We start from the raw sequence: 13,083 nt of genomic DNA, 5'->3' as shown, positions 1-13,083 counted from the left end.
GGGAGGGGCCACTGCAGCTGAACCTCTGACATGCACTCTGGTGCCCACAATTTAATCACTGCCCCTTGGCAGGACGGTCTTGCAGACACGAAGAGGAAGGGGATGCAGGCTCTCCTGATGAGACCAGATAGGCTGTGGCCAGACAGTGGGGTTGGAAGCCCCGCCCCCCCATCAGAGGTCTAGGGGAGGGAAATAGGGCAAAAGAGGAAGAGAGAGTGGGAACAGGAAAGTAAGAGTGAGGGGATAACTACCAGAACGTAATGTGAATAAATTATGCCTAATAATATATATCTTTTTCCTAAAACATAATTTTATCTCTCCTAGCCTCAGATGGGAAAGGCCTGATGTGACAACACAGTAAGGGATTGGGAACCACAAGTGGATGAGCCTCAAGCAAAGCTTAGATCACGTGGCTGCTCCTCAGCAGAAAGGATGAGCCTGGAAGTCAGCAAAGCTTGCCCTTCTTGAATGCCACTGCAAAGAGTAAGCGAATCAAACCTCATTTGAGCAATTAGGAGAAGAGGCAAAAATAGGAAACTCTGTGATCCTGGTAGACATTTCTGCAAGGGGAGGGGCCTGAGGATTTGTGACCACTTAAAAGAGAGAAACATCGGGAGATGTTTGTGCTCACACATGACCTAACCTGTACGTTCCAGAGCCTGCCTGGATCCTGGTGGTCTCAGAGTTAACTCACTTTTTTTCTTTCTGTTGTCCAGGAAGCTGGGAAAGAAATAGTTGGGACCAGCCATCTGCTTTCATGCTTGTTGTTTTCTTTGCCTATGTCACAGAGGTCTGAGAGACGGTGCCCTCATGGAACCTGGACTTACAGCTGTTCGTGGTCAAACCAGGATGAAGGGTACTGCTAACCGCTGAGGTCACAACGGGAAGCCCACACATTACAGTGGCAAGTCCCATGCATCATCCAAACACCGCTTTCTCTTGGTAGCTCATGCTGAAATAATTACATTTTTCAGGGTTCAGAATCCAAACTAAGAATTCACTTTCAAAATAAAACAATGCCTGTCTGTGCAGACTCCAGGACACTCCCTAATGTGACGTGGCTGTGAAGAGAATCATTCAGCGGGCTTATCTCAGGCATCCTCAACCCTTTAGGGCAAAGTTTCTCATCCTCCACTCCTCATCTCCCACAGATGAATCTAATGACAGGAAGGTGTGGGTCTGCCTTCTACCTCATACAGCTATTTGGTTAACAACAAGACTGTTGTTTCTAGAATAAAAATGGAAGTGGCCACCACTGGGATCCATGGGGTGCTGTATGGGTGCCACCATTTTCTTTAATTAAAAGACAAGTTAGGCTGGGGCAAAATTTAAATGTCCCTCACCCCCTCACCCCCTCACCCCCCCCCCCCCCCCACCAATTCCCTCAACACATCCCCAGTCACATGGCATAGTGAGAACAGTCTATTTCCAAGATCACCCCCTTCAAATAACTCTGTATATTTGTTACTTTTCTAGTGCTATGATCAAACACCATGACCCACGGCAACTTACAGAAGGCAGGACTTTTTTGGGGCTTACAGTTCCAGAAGGTAAGAGTCTAGCATGGTGGTGGTGGGGAAGCCTGGCAGCAGGCAGCCATGACAGGTGGGGCAGAAGCTGAGAGCTCACATCCTGAACTGCAAACAAGAAAGTAGAGAGAGTACACTGGCAACATCACATGGCTTTTGGATCCTCAAAGTCTGCCCCGGGCTGGGGGGATTGGGTGGGGGGGCACTGGGGTGATGGACACTTCCTCCAGGGAGTCCACACCTCCTAAAGCCTCCCCAGGGAAGACTACCAACTTGGGACCAAATATTCAAATGTCTGAGTTGCATGGGGGACACTTCCTTCACTCCACTTCCTACATCCTGCAGACAGGTTAGCCTTATCATGGAGGCCAACAGCTTGCTTGTTTGTGTTTGGCCCATGTGCATAACGAAGGGACTTTGGCCAGCTTGAAAACATGGCTCTGGTAGGCTTTTCCCTTCTTCCCATTCCCTTTGCCTTACTCAAAAGTGTTACATTACATTCCCAAAGCTAGCCCCCGAGGTCTATTCCTTTATTTGGCTGCTTCTTATCCTGTGGCTGGCTACCAAGGTCCAGCTAGCAGAGTACTGAAGTCCAGCAGTCAAAAGCCCCCTTTGGCTCACATAGTTAAAATGCTCAATTGAAAGTAAGCACCTCATCCTAAACTGGGTTCGCCCTTGTACATTTATAAACTGCCATTTGCCTGCGGGCCAGGTCTGTCTCCTCTCTATCCAGAGGCAGTCCTTTGTCCCCTCCGGGACAAAAACCCCTTCCCCCACCCCTTGTTCCCTTCCCCTTCCCCCCATCCTCTGTCTCTTGCCTTTGTCTCTTATTCCCTTCCCTTTTTGTCCCTCTGTGGCAAATGGATCTTTGTGCTGAGAACTTGGTCGTGAGGTTCCTGAGCCGGCACTGATCCTTTCAGGGAATATTCCATGTTTCCAAGCGCACTGAAATCACCTCCCTTCTTCTTCACTAGCGGCCGGGATTGTCCTCTGACTACCAGCTCACTGATCACAGTCTCCACCTTGTGAGCATTCATCAGAACGGGAGAGCCAAGCTGAGGTCAGAATCTCCTAATCTCCCTAGTCAAGGTTTACCCAGAGTGGTGAAGTCAAGTTCTGAAAAGCCATCTTATCATGTGATCCAGACATGGTTGAATTTTCCAAGAAACCTCCTGCGATTGGCAACACGAGTTGGCGATGGTAGTTCCAGCTGCCCGGAACCCACAGCTGCCCCTCCAGCAGCCTTAGGTAACATGGGCGTGTTGTCTTACGTAACCTCAAGTCAAGGGACAGGTTAGATTCCGGGAAAGTTACGGTTCAGTGAAACCCAGTTATGTTCCCAAGGACACAGGTCTCTGTGCCTTTCCTTCTACTGTCCCCAGTCCCGGCTTCATGGGAAGGCTCCTTCTCTTCAGTGTACTGCCATACCACTCACACCAGGCTACACACTTCTTGTTTACCCCAACAGGAAATAAGGAGTGAAAATAGCCATTTCCAAAGCCCTCTTCTCTACCCTGGTTAGGTCAGCGTATATCAGGTGTTTGTGGGTGACCCAATAAGAGTTGTCAGAAGAAGCTGGGTGCGGTAGCACAGGCCTGTAGTCCGAGCACTCTGGGAGGGAGAGGCAGGCAGATTGCTGTGATTGGATGCCTGCCTGGTCTACTAAGCAAGTCCAGGACAAACAAGGCTATAGAGAGAAACCCTGCCTTGAAACCCCCGCCCCCCAAAAAAAAGAAAGAAAGAAAAATAAAAAAGTATTGTCAGAGAGGAATTCTTCACACTGACTGGGAGCATCATTGCTGATAGTTTGGGCTAGGTGATTGTTTGTGATGGCTGCTCTGTGATTTGTAGGGCATTTGGCACCATCCTCATACTTTATAACCCAGGACTTTGACTGGTCAGAAGTAAAATTGGCTCTAGCTATTGTCAAAAGTCGCCAAGAAAAGGAGCAAAATCATCCCATTGAGCTAGACTAAGCAGGTCACTTACTATCTTTTCTGTCATTTGTAAAATGAGAATCATAGCAAGAGTGCTCTCTATGACTATTATCAGAATTAAAGTTAGCTTACACAAGCATGCAGGGTACAGAAGGCACAGTATAAGTGCCAGCTGTCACTTTCATCTACTGATTAACATCTGGAAAGTCAGATATACTAAATAAACTTTTCCTGAACCCATTCAATAGAAAATTATTTGGATCCATGTAACAAAAGGACAAGCAAAATAATATTCTATAAAACTATTCCTTGCTGATTGTCCTAAGTTAAGGTTATTAATAAAGTGTGGAACATTTCACTTTTTCTCTTGAAAAGATAACTGACATCCTCACTGGAATGTAATTCAGATAGATAGATAGATAGATAGATAGATAGATAGATAGATAGATGATAGATAGATAGATACCTAAGTGCATTTAGAATTTTTATAGCTACTACAGAACACAAAGGGTGGGCTGCTGGGAACCCTGCTATACACTATATCCTGGACCAAGATGCTGTGCCTTAGCCCAAAGTCATGGCATTAGAAATGCAGCCTAAAGTCCAACAGATCAGTTCATCCATCAACCAAGTCCAGGAGCTAAAAACATCACAGGTGAAGAAGTGGAGTGATCTCTGTGAAGCCTTCCAGGGCAGGAAGGAGATGGCACGAGAGCTGCGCCATGGCCGTCTCTCAGTGAATGAGTAAAGCAGGAGCAGACAGGGCAGCCGTGAGGGCAGAGATGCACCAGAAGAATGCCACCGAACTCTGTGAAAAGGCCTCCCTGCAGCTCAAGGGTAGCCTAGTGCTCATTACATAACCCAGGCTGGCCTCCAACTTGATCTTTCTGCCTCAACAGGCTGAGCCCTAGGACAACTGTAATGAGCGCCAACACCTGGCTTTATTTTGTAAAATAAACACTTTACACCTAAGTCCCTAAGAACAAACTAAAAAACAAGTCAGGAGGAGTCGCTAGGTAAGAAGTATTAGAATCAGAAGAAAATGATGAGCTGAAGTGTGTGTGTGTGTGTGTGTGTGTGTGTGTGTGTGTGTGTGTGTGTGTAGGTTGTAGAAAGAAGCTAAGTTCTTTTCACAATGGAAAGTCATATTAGCACCATAACAAAATCCCACAGCGTGGCCTCACAAGGAAAGTGTTGTTATCTCTCAGATCTGGAGGGTGGAAACTCCAGCTCAGGGTCCTGGTGGCTGCTTTGGTGTCTGGGAGGGTTCTTGTCATGTGCTAAGGAGCCTGTCCTAAGGAACCTGTCCTTAGCACTGCTCAGGGGAAACTCTGGCTCCTTTTCCTCTTCCTACTGGTTTTGTCAGATGATGGTCCCACTTCCATGACCTCACATGAACTTCATTACCATTTCAAAGGCGTTGTCTCAAAACACAGCCAGATCGGAGGTCTGGAGTGGAAGTCAGTGGACCAAATAAAATACTAAAATGAAGAACTATCACATTGTTTAGAAGCCAGGTGACAATTTTTTTTAAAATAGGGATTATATTTTAATTTACTGTAAGCCTTATAGTCCTATTTGCCTTTAAAACACATGAAGTACATTGCTTTGGCTAAAATAAAACCTTCATTGACTTTAAAGTAAGTGACCCCCTAATAATTATTATCTGCCTATACAACCCAATGCTTCCATAAAGTTCTGATTGATTGATCAAGGCTGAAAATAAAATGAATAAATGGAGTGTCTTGTCATTTATTGTCACGCCTGGAACACTTCTGAGAAGGAATGGAAGTGTTATCCACGAGGACATGAGCTAACAGGGTGCAAAGTGGATTAGCCCCAGATACACAGAGCTTTGCATCCAGCTGCCTGAGGAGAGGACCATAATGGTGAATCTGCTCTGTGAGCAGGATACCAAGACTGGCCTCTCTTCCAGCCTGTGGAATGGCAGATACACTGATAACCTCAAGCGACATCCATGCGAGAGCACGGTAACAGAGGAAGGGATCTTTGGCAACTCCACCAGACAGACAATGCCAGCAGATATTTGTCCCTCCAGCCTTCCTGCCACCCCTAAAACTTCTGGAGTGAAGAACTCACCGCATCCTTCTGACACTGTGGGTCCAAAGCAAAAACCAAGTCAGGCCAAAAACAAATGGCCTCAAGTGTATGACAAATCAAATCATCAACACTGAATTCATAGCAAAAAAGTAGAATTTCAGCTAAGTGTAAAGCAAGTTACCACAGAATAACCGAATCCACAAAGCCTGTTAAGTGTTTGCCCTTATAAGCAGTGAAAGGGTTTCTTCCAACACAGATCCTGTCACCTCTTCCTGGAGCTCTGATGGATGCATTTTAATTCACTTCAACAAGCAGCTCTGAACCACTGATTATGTGCCAGGCCTCGGCTAGGTCCCAGGGATATTCAGATAAAGAAGACAACACAGGCCTCTGACACACAACAGGCTGGAAGCTTCTGGGACCCACAAGGTCACAGACTTGGTAATCTCACAGAAAAGGCAGTAAGTGAAAAGATATTCAGTCACCCAGTCGCTGATCCTCACTTCCCAGAACCTTCTGCTGTAGAGAAGGGTAGCTTCTCCCCGCGGGCACCAGGCAATGGAGAGCTGAGCTTGCTGCTTCGCAACACTGCAAGGAAATGTCATAGTAATGCTGCTAGCATTTATTTTTCAAATATGGTGTGTGTGTGTGTGTGTGTGTGTGTGTGTGTATTGTGTCTCTGTGTGTGTATGTGTGTGTGATGTGTGCTATGTGTGTATGTGGTGTATCTGTGTATGTGTGGTATATGTGTGGTGTGTATGTGGGGTGTGTGTGTGTGTGTGTGGTACGTATTTGGGCGTTGTGGTGAGTGTTTGTGTGTGTGTTGTATGTGGTTGTGTGACGTGCATGTGGTATATATGTGAGGTTTACGGTGTGTGTGTGTGTTGTGTGTGTGTGTGTGTGTGTGTGTGTGTGTGTGTGTGTGTGTGTGTGTGTGTGTTGTGTGTGCCAGGACATATGTGTGGAGGTTGGAGGACAACTTGCGGGAGTAATTCTCTCTCCACCATACGGGTCCCAGGATCACACTCGGTGCGTTTGCTCACTGAATAATCTCAGGTGATTTTGCTCACTGAATCATTTCACTGACCCCAAAATACAGTTTCTACTGACCGTCTTTTATATACTGTGCCGGCTAATTTTATGTCAACCTGACGCAAGCTATGGTCATCTGAGAGGAGGGATCCTTGACTGAGAAAGTGCTGCCCTAAAGGCAGGCCTGTGGGGCATTTTCTTGATTAGTGATTGGCCCAGCTCATTGTGGGCGGGGCCACCTCTGGCCTGGTGTTTCTATAAGAAAGCAAACTAAGCAGGCTGTGTGAAGCAAGCCAGTAAGTAAGTGGCACTCTTCCGTGGCCTCTGTATCAGCTCCTGCCTCCAGGTTCCTGCCCTGTTTGTGTTTCTTCTCTGACTTCCTTCAATAGTGAACAGTGATGTAGAAGCGTAGGTGAAATAAACCCTTTCCTCCCCAAGCTGCTTTTGGTCATCGTGTTTCCTCACAGCGACAGGAACCCTGATTAAGGCATTAACAACCCAGCGTTATGAAACCAAACATCCCAAGCTGGGGCTCCTTTGTATTTGCCTTGGGAACTCCCCAGTGCCCCCCCCCCCCCGTTCAGCTCCTTTTGTCACCTCTCCTCTTCCAGTGTCACGCAGCAAACCATTCATCACACTGTGGATTCCAGGCTGGATATGCCTCTGATAACTGTGCACAGCGGAGTGAGTTTAGGGAATATGAGGGGAAAAAATTGTGGCCTTAGGACTCAGCTGAACTGCGCATGAGCGGGAGAGTCACGTGTTGAAAGAAAAGCAACTGGAGAGATTAGCTTTCCTTCTGTGATATTTAATCTTGCGTGCCAACTTGACCACATCTGCAATCAATTCAAACCCAGGCATCCGGGCGCATCCATGAGGAACTATTCTGATTAGTAGAAGACTCATTCTCAATCTGGGCTACACCTTCTGGTGGTAGCCTCCATAAAATAACATGAAAGAAGGAAAGCTTTTGCGTTTCTACCCGCTTACCCTCTCTCACACAAGTTCATCTATCCCGCTGCTGAGGGATTCCTTCACTGGCATTCCAGTGTATACTGTGACATCAGCTTCATGGTCTGAGCAGCTAGCTGACTCTTGCCCTTTCTGTTGGCAGACGGCCACTGTTGGACGATCTGGACCACATCCTGTTAGCCACTCTAATAAATCCTCTTTTAATAAATATAGACTCATTCTATCAGTTCTGTTCTTGTAGAGAACCCTGACTAATACACCTCCCAGCCCTGCCAGCTGTGACTCACTCTCCCCGCTTCACCTACAGCAATCAGATGTTCCAGGAAAGCTAAAAAGCATTGCACGGTCCTCGGGGCCCACAGCACTGTATGGAACCATTTGAGGGGCAAGCAAATGGAAACACATTTTTGAGGGAAGACATTACTTTTTCCCATTCTTTTTCATAGTTTATTCCAGAGTAAAAGTCTGAAAAGTAGCGTCCTGGTTTATATGTGAAACCTGATTTGCAGCAGCTTTGTCTCTCCTGTGGTATGGCTGCCAGTGCCAGTGTGTAAATCACTGTTCTCCATGTCTGAGTACGCTTGTGTGTGTGTGTACATCTGTGCGTGCGTGCGTGCGTGCGTGTGTGTGTGTGTGTGCGCACGCATGCACATACAAGCATAGAGTCTCACAACCTATCCAGGCTACTCTGGAGTTCACTCTGAAGCTAACAACTTCCAAAGATGTCACCGCACAGTCTCAGCATCTCGCTTCACATACTGATCAATCAGTTGCTTTTGTTCTTTGCCAAAATGGCCCACATCCTGGAGACGTAAGTAGTATCCAAGTCCTCTGGCACTAAAAGAACCCTGGGTTCTTATGTTCATAATTTGACAGCAGCCTGAGGAGAAAGAGCACTCATTTCGCATGGTTAATATATTTCAGTTTTAGAAAAATAAACATTCCCCACAGAGGAAAAAAAAGCAATATGTTGCAAGAGAGAGAAACCATACCATGACACAGGAAGTTAGCATCCCAGGACTGATGACACCTGTGTGACTACAGTGGGGATTAATCTTCGTGGGCCTCAGTTGCCTCGTATGTGAAACAGATCGTTCAAGGAGAAGTTTGTCTGACAAAGCATCGCGATGCAATTTTAGTTTTTTGCCTCATCTTGTTTTCTTCTGGCTCACACACAGCTGGGAAAACAAAGGCCTGAAGAAGAGGCGCCATTCTCTTGTTGTCTGTTCCTCCCTAAAGCCAACAACGGCTTTAGCATCTACCAGCAGGAGGTCGATAGAGATGTTGAGATTCTAAGATCGCCTAGGAAAAGTCACTGAATGTTAACAGTCGCTGCCTTCCAAGGAAGCATCTGAACACTTTAGAAAGTTCAAGGCAGAGCTCAAGGTGCAGCTCAGGGGTAGAGCACTTGCATGGCCTGCGTGAGGATCTACATTTGATTCCTCAAGACCGCAAAGAATTAAAGCTGACTGGGTGTGTGCTGCATGCTTCTAATTCCAGCACTGGGGAGACAGAGACAGGCAGATCTCTGAGTTCAAGGCCAGCCTGATCTACATAACAGGTTTCAGGATAGCCAGGGCTACACAGAGAGACCCTCTTTCAAAAACAAAAACAAAAACAAAAACAAAAAAAAAAAGTTAAAGTTGAAATTATAGACCCTTTAGAAGAAAACATACACCCAAATTCCAATCATCTGGGAATAGTCAGCATTTACTATGAAAATAAAATGTATTCCCTACAAGCAGAATCATTAATAAAATGAAAAGGTAAACATGTAATTGCAGAAAATAGTCTTGATTCACTTATTGAAAAGGAATTTGTAGCCACCTAACCACCTAAACCTTGCAGTTTCTCTCCTAAGGGTTTATCCAGGAGAAATCAAAATATACGTCCATATAAAGACTCATGACACATGAATTCAGTTTTGTCATGACTACCATCCACAAACAACTCAAACCTACATCTTTTTTTAAAGTAAGGCATTCAAAGTTTTTTTTTTTAAAGATTTATTTATTTATTATTATGTATACAGTGTTCTACTTGCATTTACACCTGTACAACAGAAGAGGGCATCAGATGGTTGTGAGCCACCATGTGGTTGATGGAAATTGAACTCAGGACCCTTGAAAGAGTAGAGAGTGCTCTTAACCTCTGAGCCATGTCTCCAGGCCCACAAACCTACATATTAATAGATAAATGAAACTGTTTGTGGCACACATGTGTAACCCAAGCATCTGGGAGGCTGAAACAAGAAGATAGATGTGAGTCAGTTCAAGACCAATCTAGGATAGACATTAAGTTCCCTCAAAAAAATTTTTATCACAAGAACATACATCCTAGGTTTAACAGATAGATAAGACCCTGTAGATATATAAGGTAAAATAGTTGGATAGGATCTTCAAAAGCCTTCAGAGACCTAAAGACTATGGCGTTTAAAGATGGTTTTATTATTTTAAAGATTGACAACAGGTTAACTCCTCAGAGAGGTTAACTCCTGGCAACACCCAGTCTACCTCAAAGAAGATGATGAGCATCAAAGAACCTCCTTATGGAGTTAGCTTCAAATGCAACAAACAAGCCACTGAGCAAAATGTCCTCATGTCTACCATACACAGAATTCTGCCTAAAAATGGGCAAGCTTGGATACAGGCAGACTCGATGGCCAAACTCTGCCAAGACAGGGTAAGCAGGTTCTCAATTCCTGACTCACAAATATGTCTGTCACATATTTTGGGCCAGAACGCCAAAGATGACGCTCCAATGCTATAGAGACTTTTGGGTGACTGTTCAGGCAGCAAATTGTCTCTGTCATTTTTTCATGTTGGAAGCTGCTCACCTGCGCTTTCAGTTTACTCAGGTAATTAAGTTTTATTCCTTTTTAAATCTCTGATGGGGTTGAAGACCAGATAGTATAGTCTTACAATTAAGGTTAGTTGTTTAGGGGTTAAGATGTTTTTAGGTCTAGCCGGGCGTGGTGACGCACACCTTTAATCCTAGTACTTGGGAGGCAGAGGCAGGCGGATTGCTGTGAGTTTGAGGCCAGCCTGGTCTACAAAGCGAGTCCAGGACAGCCAAGGCTAACACAAAGGGACTCTGTCTCAAAAAACAAACAAAAAAGATGTTTTTAGGTCTAGATAGATGTTTTAAGTTGATAGAAATGAGATATGATAGATATTGATTTACATTCAGAATTTTAGACTCACCAAGATAAAAAAGATGTTTTCTTCAAGGTTGCAAAATACAAATAGCCAAAACACTATGAATGTAACATCTATATAATTCCTGTTTTGTGGTTGTTCTTGCTGTATGTAGTTTATTTTATTTATGTGTAATAATATAAATGTATATGTAAAAAAAGAAATATAATAAAAAAATTTTTAAACAGAATGAAATAAAAAAAAACCTTTAAACTGTAAATAGACAATAGACTATTATTATTCAGCCATGAAAATAAGCAATCAATGGGTACATGGAACAACATGGATGGGAAAAATACCATTTAGAAGAGTCCATAGGAGATGATGTCATTCTAATAATTTCTCCAATAGAAAAAAATTACTCTATAATGGCAGAAAACAGATAGGGAGAGGTTACCTATAATAATGAACTACCAGAAAACTTTTGGGGGTAATAAAATGTGTAACACCTTGATTATGGTAGTAGTTTTTAAGTACAATCATTTGTCAAAACTACTGCATTCCCTTCAATATTTTCTTTTATATTTGTTTATATTTTAACAAAGCTAATTAACTCTTTTCTGGCAATTATGTTCCCTGCCTTCTTGGAGGAGGCTAATTTGCTTCCAGAATTTGTTCTTTTCTCACAAGATGTACTCTAGTAGCCGTCAGGCACCATTTCCTCTTACCTTCCTCTCACTTAAGATAAAGAACAGCCCGGCGAAATCTGCATTACTCACAACAACTAATATGTAGAAGTAATGTCAGTGTTCACTAACAGATGAGTGGGTAAGAAAAATGAGATAAGTTTGCACAATGTAATAGTATTCAGCAGGAAAGAGTAAGACTTTACGATTTGAAATGTAAATGTCACTGTGCTGAGTGAAAGGAGCCAAGCATGGAGACAGTCGTCACACATGATCTTACTCATACACAAAATCTAAAATGCTGAACTCACGGAAGTCAGGAATAGAGTGGTGGCTACAAGGTATCAGGCAAAGTAGAGGATACTTGAGAAAGCTAACATGAGTGTTCTCTCCACAATGAAGTAACAAGTGCATGTGTCATATGACTTGATTTAATCATGTATATCTCACCATATATCATAGGCATATAAACTTTATTAAGCAATTATTGCTTAATAAAGCTGGGGGGAATTAATATGTCTACAGTCCTAGAGCTCTTTATGATGTTCATCCAGAAGTCCGTCCCTTGGCACCGTCACTGCAGGGTCTTCCACAAACCTTGGGGTATCTCTACAAAGTACATGTCTGTTCTCTACACTGAAAAGAAGCCTACATTGCTTTGGATATGTGACTAGGCCCACAAAAAGGGTTGAGCTGAAAGCTGACCACAGGCTCAGAAGGAATCTACAACCCGGCTCGTTTGCTCTACTTTCTCCAAGCTCAACCCCATTGCTGTCAACCAGAAACAGCTAAGGAGTGCGATGAAGTGCTGTGCCTTGAGCTGCTCACACTGCTAGCTCCCCTTTATCCAGCACTCACTCCTCACGAGGCATTTTATGTGCAGCATATGTAAATGAAACTTAATTGTCATCGTGATCCTTTGAGAGCTCCATCCCCATCCTGTGGGTGGCAAATTGAAAGGGCCAGGCTGGTTTCCCATTGTCACAGACTTCAGTGTTGTAGGACTCAGCAGCCATTAATCTTTTATCATACACTGCCGATCCCTGTTTGGGGCAGGACGACAAGCTCAGGACTAGCCGTGCAAAGAAGCAGGACTGGAGACCATGTGACAGGCTTTGGGAAGACATCCTTTACAGTCACTCTCCTGTCTGGCCTATAACTAAAAACAGCCCAGCTTTCTTGACTAGCATAATGTTTCCAGACCAGAGAAGCCTCACTAAATACCTGATCCTTGTTTTATAGTGGGAACCTGAATTGGTGGTGCCTCGAAGAGTTTCTTGGAGGAGGAAGCAAGAACTTGTTGATCATTCCCTCATGTGTTCTCACAGTCCCTCGGCATTCATGTAAGCAGCCCAGAGCAGATGCTGCACAAAGCATCATGCTGGGATGGGTCAGATCCTTTTCCCCCACATTGAGTTCTGATAATTACCACCTCCCATCATGAACATCCTGGTTGTTGGCAAATTCCACTTCCTGGTGTGTGAACCATCCATTACGGTAGCAACTGGCCCTGTCCTTCCTGGTATGGGCCGTTCATTATGTCAGCAGTTGGCGCTGTCCCTGGAATGCCTCTGAGAGCTGCTTCCTTAATGGGTGGAGCGTGGTTCTCTTGAGGTGGGGCGTGGGGGTCTAAACAATCATTCAGGAAAGAACCAGTCTCCCCTTTCCTGTTCTCCTCCACCCATCTCTGTGTGCTGTGAGGAAATGGTGAAATAATGGACTGGGTCTT

General features: G+C 44.5%; 1 long non-coding RNA gene across 2 annotated transcripts in view; it reads right to left on the bottom strand.

The window, feature by feature from the left end:
- LOC127191004 (uncharacterized) overlaps nt 1-1,589 on the bottom strand; it is a 104,797-nt gene extending 103,208 nt beyond the window's left edge. For both annotated transcript variants that reach the window (XR_007830811.1, XR_007830810.1), the window contains exon 1: nt 1,513-1,589. This is a non-coding gene — a long non-coding RNA (uncharacterized LOC127191004). The remainder of the gene's footprint in view (nt 1-1,512) is intronic.
- Nucleotides 1,590-13,083: the final 11,494 nt, after the last annotated feature.

This window comes from Acomys russatus, chromosome 6, assembly GCF_903995435.1.
Source record: "Acomys russatus chromosome 6, mAcoRus1.1, whole genome shotgun sequence".
In the NCBI taxonomy this organism is placed as follows: domain Eukaryota; kingdom Metazoa; phylum Chordata; class Mammalia; order Rodentia; family Muridae; genus Acomys; species Acomys russatus.
Note: the sequence above shows the minus strand (reverse complement) of the source record. Positions and strands in the feature narration are given on the sequence as shown.